The 17,280-nt window shown below is 38.1% G+C and overlaps 1 protein-coding gene across 10 annotated transcripts in view; it reads right to left on the bottom strand.

Moving 5' to 3' along the window:
- DMD (dystrophin) overlaps positions 1 to 17,280 on the bottom strand; it is a 2,228,404-nt gene that overhangs the window by 1,188,088 nt on the left and 1,023,036 nt on the right. The gene's annotated exons all lie outside the window — the stretch shown is intronic.

Raw genomic sequence — 17,280 nt, 5'->3', positions numbered from 1 at the left:
AGACCACAGAGGAGTTGTCATTTGGTCATTTTCCACCTCTGTTACAGTCATCAGCCCGCTTCCTATTCTGCTTTTTTCTATTACCCAACCACCAGATTTACCCTCTTGCCAATGCTTTTATGTCCTGGAAGGTGATTATTTCTTCAACATCTGGGCTGTAAATACTCTTCCTTCTAGGCTGCTGCAGATGTGTGCCTCCACCACTCACTGCATTGGCAGTGACCGTCTTTTAGAAGATTCCACAAAGTCTCCTCCCACCCAACCCCTCTGCCTCTTCACAGTTTATCTATTATCTAGTTTCTCCAAGAGAAGAAAACCATCAGGGCCCACACAGTTGATCATGGTACCTCTTAGGGCTGCAAGACAAAGTTGGAGATACGAACATAAGGAAAACACTCAGGCTTCTCTACTTATATTTGTGTTCCAGGTCCACAAAAATGGGGCAGGATGAAGTTGCCAACCACCAAGGACTCTCTGCAGTCTCCCCTTCCCCCATGCCCTACTGTCTCAGGATTTCGTGACTTTGTACATTAGTCCAGTGTGCCTGAAATGCCCTCTTTCCCTTTACTCCATTTTCACTCAACTCCTGCAAGCTGAATCTTGCATACTTAAAGACTTGACATGAACCATTAGGTTGGCCAAAAAGGGCATCCGGGTTTTTCCTTAACATCGTTCAGAAATATCCAAACGAACTTTTTGGCCACAGCAATACTTATACTGTCACTTTGTAAATATCTTACTATAGAGCATTCAATAGTCTGCAACTGCTAAAACTTTGAAAACAATAAAGTTGATTTAATTTTATTATTAAAATTAATGTTAAAATGAGTAACTCTATTGAAACAAAATATTAAAGAATAAAAGCATGCACTTTACATGTGATGACATTTAATGTGAGTAATAATATTTTAAACTCCATTTCAAGCATCACATAAAAATTTTAAACATACTTTCTAGCATTTTAACATGTATTGTTAACAACCAAGCATAAATCTATTCTTGAATTTACTGTGTAAAATTTCATTTTTTTATCATGCCTACTTATAAAATTAAACTCTCTCCCATTAAGGAACATCCTGAATGAACAGATATAAATTTTGCTAGTTTTACAATGTTACATTTATAAATTTAATCTCTAGTCACTCACTACGCTCCCTAAATTCCTCATTCCATTAACTGGACATCCATGACTGAAGGAAAATGCAGCTACAACAGGAAACACATAAAGATATTACAAATAGCATTAAGGGAAATAAGTGTAAGTTTTACTCTCTGTATTATTACTAGAGGGGGAAAAAAAAGTTGTTGCATTTTTTTTTCCTGACAGCAAGAGGTAATGTAGACCTGCCTAAATAAAGGACAAAAAATGTCAGTATAAACACATGGATAATAAATCAAGTGATTTTTAAAATTTTGCAAATATTAAAATTCTCATACACTATGCAAGCAGTATTTAAAATTACACTGCTGCTTCATTTATGTGCAGCATAACTTATTTCCTGCTGTTCTAAATCAAGTTAGTCAGATTATTCTCAAGCATAAATTACATTTAGGGAGTAATTTAGGTACTTTGGGACATACTTTAACACTGTCAGGCCATTAAGGTGGTGCTGAATTCCATGAAATAGATTTAAATAAATAACACCCTAGTAGCCTTCTGACATAATCCATTGTAGCTTTATACTTAAGATCTGCAAACTCAGCACTGGGCTGCTAAGTACTGCCTCCTACATATTTCATCTTTGATTAGGTGAGTGGGAGGGATCTTGGCTAAAGTCTCATAGTCCAAATTAGAGGAGCTGATAAATATGTTAAATTAGTCATTTGCCCCAAACCATAGTACCTTCCCACGCCCCCGCCCCCTGATCCCAGCTTCCCCAGTAATCCAATTATTTAGTAAAACCTAAGTATTGGGTTTGGAGAAGGCAATGGCACCCCACTCCAGTACTCTTGCCTGGAAAATCCCATGGACGGAAGAGCCTGGTAGGCTGCAGTCCATGAGGTACCTAAGAGTCGGACACAACTGAGCGACTTCACTTTGACTTTTCACTTTCATGCACTGGAGAAGGAAATGGCAACCCACTCCAGTATTCTTGCCTGGAGAATCCCAGGGACGGGGGAGCCTGGTGGGCTGCCATCTCTGGGGTCGCACAGAGTTGGACACGACTGAAGCGACTTAGCAGCAGCAGCAGCAAGTATTGGGTTGGCCAATAAATTCATTCAAGTTTTTCCATGTTTATTGGTCATTTGTATTTCTTATTTTGTGAAGATGGCAAAAGTCTTGTGTTACTGTGAAACATAAAACACATCTGTGATCTTCCCTAGTGGTTCAGTGGTAAATAATCCACCTAGCAATGCAAGAGACATGGGTTCATACCCTGGTCTGGGAAGATCCCACATGCCATGGAGCAACGAAGCCTGTGCACCACAAAACTGAGCCTGTGCTCTAAAGCCTGGGAATCACAACTACTGAGCCCATGTGCCACAACTACTGAAGCCTGCAAGCCTGAGAGCCCATACTCCACAGCAATAGAAGTCACTGCAACCAGAAGCCCACGCACACACTGCAACTAGAGAGTAGCCATCCCTCGCCACAACTAGAGAAAAACCCCATTCAGCAATGAAGACCCAGCACATTCAAAAATAACATATACACAATGGAGTATTACTCAGCCATTACAAAGAATACATTTGAATCAGTTCTAATGAGGTGGATGAAACTGGAGCCTATTATACAGAGTGAAGTAAGCCAGAAAGAAAAACACCAATACAGTATACTAACGCATATATATGGAATTCAGAAAGATGGTAACAATAACCCTGTATACGAGACAGCAAAGGAGACACTGATGTATAGAACAGTCTTTTGGACTCTGTGGGAGAGGGAGAGGGTGGGATCATTTGGGAGAATGGCATTGAAATATGTATAATATCACATATGAAACGAGTCGCCAGTCCAGGTTCGATGCACGATACTGGATGCTTGGGGCTGGTGCACTGGGACGATCCAGAGGGATGGTATGGGGAGGGAGGAGGGAGGAGGGAGGAAGGTTCAGGATGGGGAACACATGTATACCTGTGGCAGATTCTTTTTGATATATGGCAAAACCAATACAATATTGTAAAGTTAAATAAAATAAAATTAAAAATAAATAAATAAAATTATTGAAAAAGCACATTCATTATTTACTAAAACTGATCATTCTATGACTAGCATCCAGATCAAGATATAAAACATTGTCTGCAGCTCAGAATTCTTCTTTGTGTCCCTTCCCACATTTTAAGAACTTCTCCCAGTTTTCTTTCAGATTGTTCTTAAAAACTTATAGGACTGCTTCATGATTATGGATACACACATTATATTAGTTATATGTGTGTTCCAAATGTTTTTTCACACTCTGTGACTTTCATTTTCACTCTCTCAATGCTGTCTTTTGATATACAGAAGTTATTAATATACAATATAGTCCAGTTTGTTATGTTATGATTAGTACTTTATATATCTATTTAAGAAATTCTCCATTATCCAAAGTTCATTTACATATACTCCTTTACTTTGTTATGAAAGTTTTGTTAGTTTGCTTTTTCCCATTCAGATGTATAATCCTCTAGCATTATATTTTTGTATGCAGTGTGAAATAGAATATATTTCTCAGCAGGGGATCTATTTTAATTTGTAAGGTAAGGCATACAAACACAACAAAGTAATGGTGTACAGTGGAAAAATAAAAGTGTGTGCTGTGAAAAGTAAGCTTCTATCCTACTTCACACACCCTCCCCCCAACTCTGCCAGTTATTGTGCTCAGTAGCTCAGTTGTGTCTGATACTTTGCGACCCCATGGACTGTAGTCCGCCAAGCTGCTCTTCCCATGGGATTTCCCAGGCAAGAATACTGGAGTGGTTGCCATTTCCTCCTCCAGGGGATCTTCCCGACCCAGGGATTGAACCCTCATCTCCTGCATTGCAAGTTGGTTCTTTCCCACTGAGCCATCGGGGATTCTCTCATTGTAAATAAAACTTTCATAATTTGAAATATTGATAGAGCTAGGCAAAGAAATAAACAAATACAGTGTTTTAAAGTAAGCGTTCTCATTCAGTTTTATTGGATTCGATATATCCACTGCTAGCATTTTTACAGCTCTGGATTGACATATTATTTTGAAACACCCAGTTTATTTTATTTTTCATTCTCTCTGGGTTATGAGTCTGATTCTTAGGCTTCACCAGTTTGGAGTGGTTCTTTGAGTTTGTTTCTCACAGTGTTTATAATACTGGAGTGTAGGAACTCATTCTCTGGTCTCTACTCCCTCTCTTCACTGCTGAAATTCCACCCATTCTATTTCAACTGTTTCTCATAATGTTTCCATTTATTGCCACCTGAACAAACAGAATAGACAGACCTTATGTGAACTCTTTAAGACATCGACTCTTAAAGTGACCCTTTCCAATTATAGGGGACTCTTTTGCATTGCTTAGAGGGAACAGGGATATTTTTTCCCTCAAAATACAAAACAAAATCTAGTTCACCTAATTATTATAGGTGAACTCTTTGGATCTGGATCTCCTCTCTGGGTATTTCCTTATACAATGGCATTGAATCTTAAAGGTTCAACTAATATCTACGGCAGGGGTTGGGAAACTTTATAAAGTACTTGAAAATAAATAATTTATGCCTTGTTGGCCATGCAACATTTATTACAGCTATTGAGCTCTCCCACTGTAACCCAACACCAGCCATAAATGGGTTTGGCTAGATCCCAATAAAACTCTATTTACAAAAACAGGTGTTGGGCAGGATTTGACCCACAGGCTGTACTTCACCTACCCTTCCTGTATAAACTGCTTAGCACATAGCCCCAGGTTCTAACCCACACCTGAGCACTGTATCTAGCTATTTTTTTTTTTTTATCCTCACCAGAACATTCTATGTGAACCTCAAACACGACTTGTTTACAAATCCTTATTTTCTCTTCTAATTCTCATAATTTTAGTTAAGGATTTCCATGCTAGAAATGTTGAGATTATCCTTTACTCTTTCTCACCATGCTGATTTCCATACCCTATAAATTCTAAACCAGAAATGACTCTTCAGTTTGACTTCTTCCTTCCAGCCCCACTTCCATAGCCTTTTTTGAAATCCTCTAACAACTTTTCCTCATGATATCCCAACTCACTTTTCCCTAGTCAGTTTCTGACCACTCTTGAACTTATGTCTACATCGCCATCCCTTCTTTCTCTTTGGTTCCAACATGAATGTTCATAGACATTTACATAGTCCATGGTGTATATACTACACTTACAAACACTGAATATCTCAAAAACTTCCATAACAATCCAACCTTTCTCCTACTATCCTTTTAACCTGGGCCTTTTGCTTTATCTTAGAATGCCACCCTTCTGCCACGTCACTTTATTCTATGAGGCCTGTCTCCCCTGAAATTAGTTACTGCCTAAGACAAACTCCTCTCACTGCAAAAAAACCTCTACTAATATATCACTTCATGTTCTAATTATGTATTTACAGAGCTGTATTTCCCAGCAGATTCTGAGCCTTTTCAGAAAGGAATACACCTCATTGACTTTTGAGTTCCTAGTCCTAAGCAAAGTTCCTGGCACATAATAAGTGTTTAAATACATGTGGCGGATTCATTTCGATATATGGCAAAACCAATACAATATTGTAAAGTTAAAAAATAAAATAAAATTTAAAAAAATAAACGAATGAATAAAAGAGTTCATTAGTAATTTGCTTTGGCTCTTTTTGGTTCCTTTTAGGAGCCATGAAGGCTTGGGTACACTATTTTACCGCTCTGTATCTAGGTATACCACAAATAAAGCTAGGATAATACTGCCTGCATTACACAGCACTTTGACAAGAATGAATGTATACTGTAAGCTATAGATAGCAATAACATTTCAGTACTATTGTTAAAAACAACTTAATAATTGGCACATTTTAAAACACTGATACAGAATTTAGAACTAAAAAAAATCTTAGTCTACATCATAAACCATTTCAAATATGTCAGTATAGTTTCAGTAAAATGTAGCTCTTATTAACAGAAAACACAGAATGACTTTTAAATACAGATAATCTAGCTCAATACCATTCTACAAAATTAATGCACTTTATACAAACTTGCCAAGGTCTAATTTAACTCTGAAGATGAACATTTACTTAAGGACTATGACTTTTTTAAGAGGGGTGTCTCAGAATAAAGTTATATTGATAAAATTCACCTTATATCAAAGAACACAACATTAATAACTTAAAAATAATAATGATAAAGTTAAATCAATGCTGATGGCATTACTTGTAAGGATTCACAAATACTTCAGGTTATCTCTAGAAATTTTTAAAGAAATCTTAAAATTCTTTAGATTTCTAAAGTATTTTTTTTTCAATTTTTCTTGTTTCTAATTGGATACATATCTGGAAGGAATCTAAAAATCAGTGTTATAGTACTTACTTCTGTCTACAAGTAAGTAGATTTTCAAAAAAGAAGGTTAAAATAGAAAAAGCTGCATGGGAAAGCTTCAATTATCTTAAATAATGACTTTTTGAATTTTAAATACTCACAAAACCACACAGATACATACATACATATATATATATATGTATGTATGTATTGCACAAATCAAGAGCTTGACTTAAGTGTATAGTAAGAATATGGGGGTTTTGACTAAGCATATTATTTTGGCTTAGGGAGAGATACCCTAAATATCTCTGAGATAAATATATAAGTACCCAAATAAGTAGGTATATCTTCACCTACACTTGACATCTGTTTATTTAAGTAGCTATAAAAAGACAAGTAGAAACATCTCTGATATGACTAATGTCTCTGGTATTTCACAAATCTCCTTTGCCCTTCTCTTTTACAAACACCTTTGCTATAGTCCAAAGTCCTAACAGACCAAGGACTGTGAAAAGGGTGCAATATTTGACAGTTCTGTCATGCTGGAAGAATATTCAGGGTATGCTATTCCTGTACTGCTTCTGAAAAAAAGAAAACAATGTAGGACTATGCTAATATTAACCTAAAAATTATGCAATCTCAATGTCTTGATTTGGCACAATTATCACCATGTAAAAATACTCAAAGTAGCAAAAATAGTTTGCTATTAGTGAATTGCAATGTTAACTTTAATATTAGGATCTTTTGGAAAAATTAGCTACAGAAACTGATTCAGCAGTCTAAGAAAAATAATCTGAATTTCTTAAAAAGTTGAAGGTAAAATTCTTTCTGAGGACCTGATATATTATTCATGGATCTCCTTTACAAAATATGAGCATTTAATTTAAATGTACATATCTTCCACAGTATAGTCTCACAATTTGTATGAAGACATACTTTCAATTTAAAACAGACCATAGGGGTATTGAAACATGTATAATATCATATAAGAAACGAATCGCCAGTCCAGGTTCGATGCAGGATATAGGATGCTTGGGGCTGGGGCAGTGGGATGACCCAGAGGGATGGTATGGGGAGGGAGGTGGCAGGGGGGTTCAGGATGGGGAACACGTGTACACCCATGGCAGATTCACCAATACAATATTGTAAAATAATTAGCCTCCAATTAAAATAAATAAATTTATATTAAAAAAAAAATAAAACAGGCCATAGGGGACTTCCTTGGCTCTCCAGTGGGTAGGACTTTGCTTCCATGCAGGGGGTGTGGGTTCTATCTCTGGTCAGGGAAATAAGATCGCACATGCCACACAGCACAGCCAAAATTAAAATAAAAAAAACAGATCATAAAACAAGAAAGCTATGCAGCTTATGAAATTTGGAGAGAGATAAACATGGGTTTGAAATTCTACTTTATTGTTTAATGGTGCTTTGTAAACTTGAGCAAGTGATTTAATTTGCTGGGTTAGAATTCTCATTTGTGAAATAGCTGAGAAAAGAAGGGAATCTAAAGGCAAAGGAGAAAAGGAAAGATGCATCCATCTGAATGCAGAGTTCCAAAGAATAGCAAGGAGAGATAAGAAAGCCTTCCTCAGTGATCAATGCAAAGAAATAGAGGAAAACAATAGAATGGGAAAGACTAGAGATTTCTTCAAGAAAATCAGAGATACCAAGGGAACATTTCATGCAAAGATGGGCTCAATAAAGGACATAAATGGTATAGACCTAACAGAAGCAGAAGATACTAAGAAGAGGTGGCAGAACTATACACAGAAGAACTATACAAAAAAGATCTTCATGACCCAGATAACCATGATGGTGTGATCACTCACCTAGAGCCAGGCATCCTGGAATGGGAAGTCAAGTGGGCCTTAGGTAGCATCACTATGAACAAAGCTAGTGGAGGTGATGGAATTCCAGTTGAGCTATTTCAAATCTTAAAAGATGATGCTGTGAAAGTACTTCACTCAATATGCCAGCAAATTTGGAAAACTCAGCAGTGGCCACAGGACTGTACAAGGTCAGTTTTCATTCCAATTCCAAAGAAATGCAATGCCAAAGAATGTTCATACTACCACACAATTGCACTCATTCCACACGCTAGCAAAATAATGCTCAAAATTCTCCAAGCTGGTCTTCAATAGTACGTGATCAGTGAATTTCCAGATATTCAAGCTGGATTTAGAAAAGGCACAGGATCCAGAGATGAAATTGCCAACATCTGTTGGATCATTGAAAAAGCAAGAGAGTTCCAGAAAAACATCTGGTTTATTGACTATGCCAAAGCCTTTGACTGTGTGGATCATAACAAACTGTGGAAAATTCTGAAAGAGATGGGAATACTAGACCACCTGACCTGCCTCTTGAGAAATCTGTATGCAGGTTAAGAAGCAACATTTAAAACTGGACATGGAACAACTGACTGGTTCCAAATAGGTAAAGGAGTACATCATGGCTATATATTGTCACCCTGCTTATGTAACTTATATGCAGAGTACATAATGTGAAGTACTTGGCTGGATGAAGCACAAACTGGAATCAAGATGGCTGGGGGAAATATCAATAACCTCAGATATGCAGATAACGCCACCCTTATGGCAAAAAGCAAAGAAGAAATAAAGAGCCTTTTGATTAAAGTGAAAGAGAGGAGTGAAAAAGTTGGCGTAAAACTCAACATTCAGAGAACTAAGATCATGGCATCTGGTCCCATCACTTCATGGCAAGTAGATGGGGACACAATTAAAACAATGACAGACTTTATTTTTGTGGGGGATCCAAAATCAATGCAGATGATGATTGCAGCCATGAAATTAAAAGACACTTGTTCCTTGGAAGAAAAGCTATGACCAACCTAGACAGCATATTAAAAAGCAGAGACATTACTTTGCTGAAATATGTCCATCTAGTCAAAGCTATGGTTTTTCCAGTAATCATGTATGGATATGAGAGTTGGACTATAAAGAAAGCTGAGCACTAAAGAATTGATGTTTTTGAACTGTGGTGTTGGAGAAGACTCTTGAGAGTCCCTTGGACTGCAAGGGGATCCAACCAGTCCATTCTGAAGGAGATCAGCCCTGGGATTTCTTTGGAAGGAATGATGCTAAAGCTGAAACTCCAGTACTTTGGCCACCTCATGAGAAGAGTTGACTCATTGGAAAAGACCCTGATGCTGGGAAAGATTGAAGGCGGGAGGAGAAGGGGACAATAGAGGATGAGATGGCTTGATGGCATCACTGACTTTATGGACATGAGTTTGAGCAAGCTCCAGGAGTTGGTGATGGACAGGGTACCCTGGAGTGCTGCAGTCCATGGGGTCACCAAGTTGGACACGACTGAGCGACTGAACTGAACTGATCCACTTCACAGAACTAGTATAAGAACTAGGAATAGTATAGTAAAGTATGTTAGGTACATAGTAAGTACTCAATATTGGCAATGATAATAATCATAATATCCAGATATATAAGAATATGAATATAAATATTATGTATACATAATTGTGACATAAATGTAACTGCCATGTTTACAAAATATTATTAAATTGTCAAGGCTATATATGCTCATTTTCTTTTAAATATATAATTATAAATGAGGAAAATATGTATAAATCCTTCTGTACATTTCCTCACTCGTACACACAAATAGAATGATATCTTCATGTAAATTGAGTATCATTGTCTTTTAAGTCTCAGATATTTCACTATGTGTAAAATGATTGTAACAGAGAAAACCTAAACTATTATAGAAAATGCAGCCATATGTCTTTCCTGGTTTCTTTCTGAATGAGGGAAAGACAGTATACCTGATATAGCTATAAAATTAACTTTGATTGTTTTCTGCCAAGGGAGAATGAAAGGGGTGGAGGTGAACATATTGTAATCTACGAGGCGAATAGTAATACATTTAGGTGTCATTACTTTCTCAAAAGTATTAAAATACAAATTTCAAATATGCATAGAGGGATCCAAACATAGAAAAATATGACATTTTGCTTCTTAGGCTGACAAAATATTCATTTCCTCTATAGGCTGTTTTCACCAAATCAAAATACTCCACTTGAGATCAGCTTATGAAACTGCCTCTTTTTAATAGGGGCAATCCTTTCTTTCCACCATGATTAAAAATAAATATTATGACACTGTATATCTTAGAATACATTTGGTATGAGAATGCAATAATATACATATAAAAATAAAATTGAAACAATTAACTTTTCACTTAGCTTGATTCTACAAGAGCAATTCTGTTTTATCTCTTACACAGTTTCACTGGGACTATTACCTTCCACAAGACTGCTTTTCTTAGTAAGGGAGTTATAATTAACAAGAGCCCCCCCCCCATACACATAACAGTTATCATCTACTATATTAATGAATGTATACAAGCTATTATTATTCATCAGAAAACTAAGATCATGGCATCCAGTCCCATCACTTCATGGCAAATAGATGGGGAAACAGTGGAAACAGTGGTTGACTTTATTGTTCTGGGCTCTAAAATCATTGCAGATAGTGATTGCAGCCATGAAATTAAAAGACACTTACTCCTTGGAAGAAAAGTTATGACCAACCTAGACAGCATATTAAAAGCAGAGACATTACTTTGCCAACAAAGGTCCATCTAGTCAAGGCTATGGTTTTTCCAGTGGTCATGTATGGATATGAGAGTTGGACCATAAAGAAAGCTGAGCACTGGAGAATTGATGCTTTTGAACTGTGGTGTTGGAGAAGACTCTTGAGAGTCCCTTGGACTGCAAGGAGATCCGCCCAGTCCATCCTAAAGGAGATTGGTCCTGGGTGTTCATTAGAAGAACTGATGCTGAATCTGAAACTCCAATACTTCGGCCACCTGATGTGAAGAGCTGACTCATTGGAAAAGACCCTGATGCTGGGAAAGATTGAGGGCAGGAGGAGAAGGAGACGACAGAGGATGAGATGGTTGGATGGCACCACCAACTCAATGGACATGGGTTTGGGTGGACTCCAGGAGTTGGTGATGGACAGGGAGGCCTGGCATGCTGCGGTTCATGGGGTCGCAAAGAGTCTGACACAACTGAATGACTGAACTGAACTACATTTCAGTTTCCTGGAACCAATCTCAAAGAATGCATAAATGAAAAATATAATAGAGGCATACTTGATTGTCAATTTATTCTAAAATAATTTTCCAAAGAAAGAAAAATATTCCCATTTTACTACTGTAATTTGGTTTTCAAACATGCATACATAGTACAATATTAAAAAAAAAAAAAAAAACTTGGAAGAGCCAAATGGAGTTAACAGAGAATTAATGCTAAAAATAAACCAGACTAACATTTCAATTAGAAATGGCAAGGAGAAAATATCTATGCTATCAGAGGTGGTAAGTAGTAAAGAAAATAAGAACCATGATCTTTTTTTGCTGTGAATTGTATCCATAAGTCAAAGGGAAAGTGTCCAAAGGGCTTATAAAGCTAGAAAAGCAGTAATTATTGTCAAGGCAGATTTCTGGCTATGTATATGTATGTGTGTGCACATGTGCATGTTTAGTCACTCAGTTGTGTCTGACTCTTTGTGACCCATGGACTATAGCCCACCTGGTTCCTCTGTCCATGGAATTCTCCAGGGAAGGATACTGGAGAGGGTTGCCATGCCCTCCTCCAGGGAATTGTCCCGACCCAGGGATCAAACCCATGTCTCTTGCATCTCCTGCATTGGCAGGTGGATTCTTTACCATCTGAGCCACCAGGAAAGCCCCGTGCATGCGTAAGTATGTACATACGTATATGTATACACATATGCATACAAATATACAGACACATATATATTTTGTATATACAAACACATGACAAATAAATATGCCAGGGGTCCATTAATAGGAGTATGACCATGATGCTCATTTTAGTTGAGTTCACTCGTCCCAGAAACATTTGGAGGATTCTTCCACACCTACTCCCAAGGATGGATGTCCTTTGGGAGCAGACCAGTGCCAGCATAACATCATATAGGTAAGACACGTTCAGATTCACTGAGCTAACACCTGACCCAACTAGAGCAAGTATAACTCAAGGAAACTTTCATCATATCTGACTAACTTATGAATAAATATCATCATAATAATCAAATTCCTTTTGCTATTTCACATTCCATCTTATTAAAACACAAGTGCATGAGGGAAATATTCTTGGCATAAAACTACTATATTCATTAAATTTTTTCTTTCCTATACCTGAAGGCACATGTCTAAACCTGTAGGGGTTACTTTATTATTTAATTAGAGCAGTTTCTTTTCTATCATTTTAGGTGTTTCATCTGAAGTTTGATTAACATCAGTGTAGGCTATGCTTTCAAGCAAATACAGCTTGTACAGAAAGAGGAAAGAATAGAAGCAATTTTTAAAAAAAATGATACAGTGTGTAAAGAAATAGAACTTTGAAGAAATAAAATATCTCATATACTATAAATAAAATATTTTATATACTTTATAAATGTGAAATATAGTATTTGCATGTTTTATTTAACCATGAATTCATTCCTTTAATAAACATTTACTCAGTGCTTAATATTGGGGTTGTCAGTGTTCAATTCAGGAGGTATTAAAGATGAAAAAGATACTATACCAGTGAGAAACTCCCAATTTAATGTGTGTACTGGCTGTTGTCATGAGGACATGTACCAACACCGTAACATATACAGTGTTGCCCAGTGCACATTCCCCTTGCCTTTCCATTTCAAAGTATTACAGTGGCTCAACTTTGAAATGACCACACTTAGACTGCTCTACCTGAAGACTCACTCTGGCTGCTGAAGTCTATTGTGTCCACCTACAGTAAGCCAAAACTGCTCTGGAATGAACACCCCTGGAAGCAGCTCTCCAGCAATGATTCATGGGAACTGATGTACAAATTCCCCAGTTCATTTGGCACCCTCGAGTGGGATAACTCTAAGGTGTATCTTTTATACCATCTCTCAAAAATTCTTCACAAGGATTAAGCTCTGGATACCCAAAGTTTTAACTGGGTTGAAAATGACCCTTTCTACTGGCTCCCTCCCATTTCCTGTCTCACTTCCCTAAGATGTTCCATGTTTGTTCCATGGAATGTTCCATGGATGTTCCATAGATGTTCCATGGAGGATGTTCCACTTCCCTCCCTGATTGTACTGGGGTTCTTTCCTGAGCATCAGCTTTTGGGGGAATTAAAGTGAAGACAAAAGATAATGGCAATATAGAGGAAAATTCTACCCTAAAGAATTGTAAGAGTTGTTTAGCCACTAAGTTGTGTCCAACTCTTTTGCGATCTCATGGACTATAGCCTGCCAGGCTCCTCTGTCCATTGAATTTTCCAGGCAAGAATACTGGTATGGGTTGCCATTTCCTTCTCCAAATTATGAGAATAAAAGGGAGTGACTGGGGACTAGACGGGTGAGCAGCGGCATCTCAGAGAAAGAAGGATGGGCATTACATGAAGAAGAGTCAGCATGTTGGAAGGCTCAAACTAGTGGTTCTAAAATTAACATCAATCAACTGGAGGGCTTGTTAAAACACAGATTGCTGAGCTTTACCTTCTGAGTTCCTAATATCATAGGCCTAAGAATTTTTGTTTCTAACAAGTTCCCAGGTGATACTGATGCTGCTAGTTTAGGGACCACTGGCATGGAGGAAATGGCTAAATGATAGGTGGGCAAAAGGAACTGGATCAAGATTATAAAGATTCATGAATGTACTGTGACCTAAACTTTTTGGGGTGGGGGGTCAATATTGCTAAAGTTTTTATTGTGAAAGAGCGTATGGAACAAAATCAGTAAATAATTGTAGATTTATGTAGTATAATAAATGACAAAATCCTTGAAGAAAGAACACACAGAATATTTTATATATAGATCCTGATACGATTTCTCTGGCTATATTTTCTGCCAAAATTTTGCATATATGTAAAATATAGTCCAGATTTCCCACTAATGCTATGACTATTAGCTTGGCGGTTTCATGTTTCTCATAGGCTATGGACATGTGTCACAGCATAATTGGCTGGTCCAGGAATCAGCCAGCAGGGCCAGCCATGCTGAAGACATATATGTCCACAAGGAAGCAAACACATTACTTGTCTACAGCTGCCCTACACTAAGAGTGACTACTGTATTTTGTCCTTGAGGAAGAGGGTTAATTACGTTGGGTCAGGAAAAGAGAGATGAGTCATTATTACCAGTTGTCTTTCTGTTTTAAACATGTGCAAATGTGTCATACACAGAATGAGACCATAGCAAAAGCTAGAATTCCAATCAGAGCTTTTGTTTGTTCTTTGGAAAAGGATTCCCTGCATCTACTCACTTAACTTTATATAGTTACATCCATAACTTTATATAGTTAATATATTTTGTGGGGTTCTTTTTTGGTCAGAAGCTTTAAATATTACTTTCTTAGCAAATTTCAATTATACCATACATTGTTAACAACTCCAAGGAACAGTGGCTGTGTGGGCGCAGGAGGGCCTAGAGGAGCTATCCCACATTGAAGGTCAGGAAGGGCGGCGGTGAGGAGATACCCCTCGTCCAAGGTAAGGAGCAGTGGCTGCACTTTGCTGGAGCAGCCGTGAAGAGATACCCCACACCCAAGGTAAGAGAAACCCAAGTAAGACGGTAGGTGTTGCAAGAGGGCATCAGAGGGCAGACACACTGAAACCATACTCACAGAAAACTAGTCAGTCTAATCACACTAGGACCATAGCCTTGTCTAACTCAATGAAACTAAGCCATGCCTGTGGGGCAACCCTAGATGGGCGGGTCATGGTGGAGAGATCTGACAGAATGTGGTCCACTGGAGGAGGGAATGGCAAACCACTTCAGTATTCTTGCCTTGAGAACCCCATGAACAGTATGAAAAGGCAGAAGGATAGGATACTGAAAGAAGAACTCCCCAGGTCAGTAGGTGCCCAATATGCTACTGGAGATCAGTGGAGAAATAACTCCAGAAAGAATGAAGGGATGGAGCCAAAGCAAAAACAATACCTAGCTGTGGATGTGACTGGTGATAGAAGCAAGGTCCCATGCTGTAAAGAGCAATATTGCATAGGAACCTGGAATGTCAGGTCCATGAATCAAGGCAAATTGGAAGTGGTCAAACAAGAGATGGCAAGAGTGAATGTCGACATTCTAGGAATCAGCGAACCCAAATGGACTGGAATGGGTGAATTTAATGCAGATGACCATTATATCTACTACCGCGGACAGGAATCCCTCAGAAGAAATGGAGTAGCCATCATGGTCAACAAAAGAGTCCGTAATGCAGTACTTGGATGCAATCTCAAAAACGACAGAATGATCTCTGTTCGTTTCCAAGGCAAACCATTCAATATCACAGGAATCCAAGTCTATGCCCCAACCAGTAATGCTGAAGAAGCTGAAGTTGAACGGTTCTATGAAGATCTACTAGACCTTTTAGAACACCCAAAAAAAGATGTCCTTTTCATTATAGGGAACTGGAATGCAAAAGTAGGAAGTCAAGAAACACCTGGAATAACAGGCAAATTTGACCTTGGAATACGGAATGAAGCAGGGCAAAGACTAATAGAGTTTTACCAAGAAAATGCACTGATCATAGCAAACACCCTCTTCCAACAACACAAGAGAAGACTCTACACATGGACATCACCAGATGGTCAACACCGAAATCAGATGGATTACGTTCTTTGCAGCCAAAGATGGAGACGCTCTATACAGTCAACAAAAACAAGACCGGGAGCTGACTGTGGCTCAGATAATGAACTCCTTATTACCAAATTCAGACTTAAATTGAATACAGTAGGGAAAACCACTAGACCATTCAGGTAGGACCTAAATCAAATCCCTTATGATTATACAGTGGAAGTGAGAAATAGATTTAAGGGCCTAGATCTGATAGATAGAGTGCCTGATGAACTATGGAATGAGGTTCGTGACACTGTACAGGAGACAGGGATCAAGACCATCCCCATGGAAAAGAAATGCAAAAAAGCAAAATGGCTGTCTGGGGAGGCCTTACAAATAGCTGTGAAAAAAAGAGAAGCAAAAAGCAAAGGAGAAAAGGAAAGATATAAGCATCTGAATGCAGAGTTCCAAAGAATAGCAAGAAGAGATAAGAAAGCCTTTCTCAGCATATCAGTGCAAAGAAATAGAGGAAAACAACAGAATGGGAAAAGACTAGAGATCTCTTCAAGAAAATTAGAGATACCAAGGGAACATTTCATGCAAAGATGGGCTCGATAAAGGACAGAAATGGTATGGACCTAACAGAAGCAGAAGGTATTAAGAAGAGGTGGCAAGAATACACAGAAGAACTGTACAAAAAATATCTTCATGACCCAGATAATCACAATGATGTGATCACTGACCTCGAGCCAGACATCCTGGAATGTGAAGTCAAGTGGGCCTTAGAAAGCATCACGACGAACAAAGCTAGTGGAGGTGATGGAATTCCAATTGAGCTATTTCAAATCCTGAAAGATGATGCTGTGAAAGTGCTGCACTCAATACGCCAGCACATTTGGATAACTCAGCAGTGGCCACAGAACTGGAAAAGGTCAGTTTTCATTCCAACCCCAAAGAAAGACAATGCCAAAGAATGCTCAAACTACCGCACAATTGTACTCATCTCACATGCTAGTAAAGTAATGCTCAAAATTCTTCAAACCAGGCTTCAGCAATACATGAACCGTGAACTTCCAGATGTTCAAGCTGGTTTTAGAAAAGGCAGAGGAACTAGAGATTAAATTGCTAACATCTGCTGGATCATGGAAAAAGCCAAGAGAGTTCCAGAAAAACATCTATTTCTGCTTTATTGACTATGCCAAAGCCTTTGACTGTGTGGATCACAATAAACTGTGGGAAATTCTGAAAGAGATGGGAATACC

Source organism: Bos javanicus, chromosome X, assembly GCF_032452875.1.
Source record: "Bos javanicus breed banteng chromosome X, ARS-OSU_banteng_1.0, whole genome shotgun sequence".
NCBI classification, from domain to species: Eukaryota; Metazoa; Chordata; class Mammalia; order Artiodactyla; family Bovidae; genus Bos; species Bos javanicus.
The sequence above is the reverse complement of the archived record's forward strand: the minus strand, read 5'-3'. Positions and strand labels throughout refer to the sequence as shown.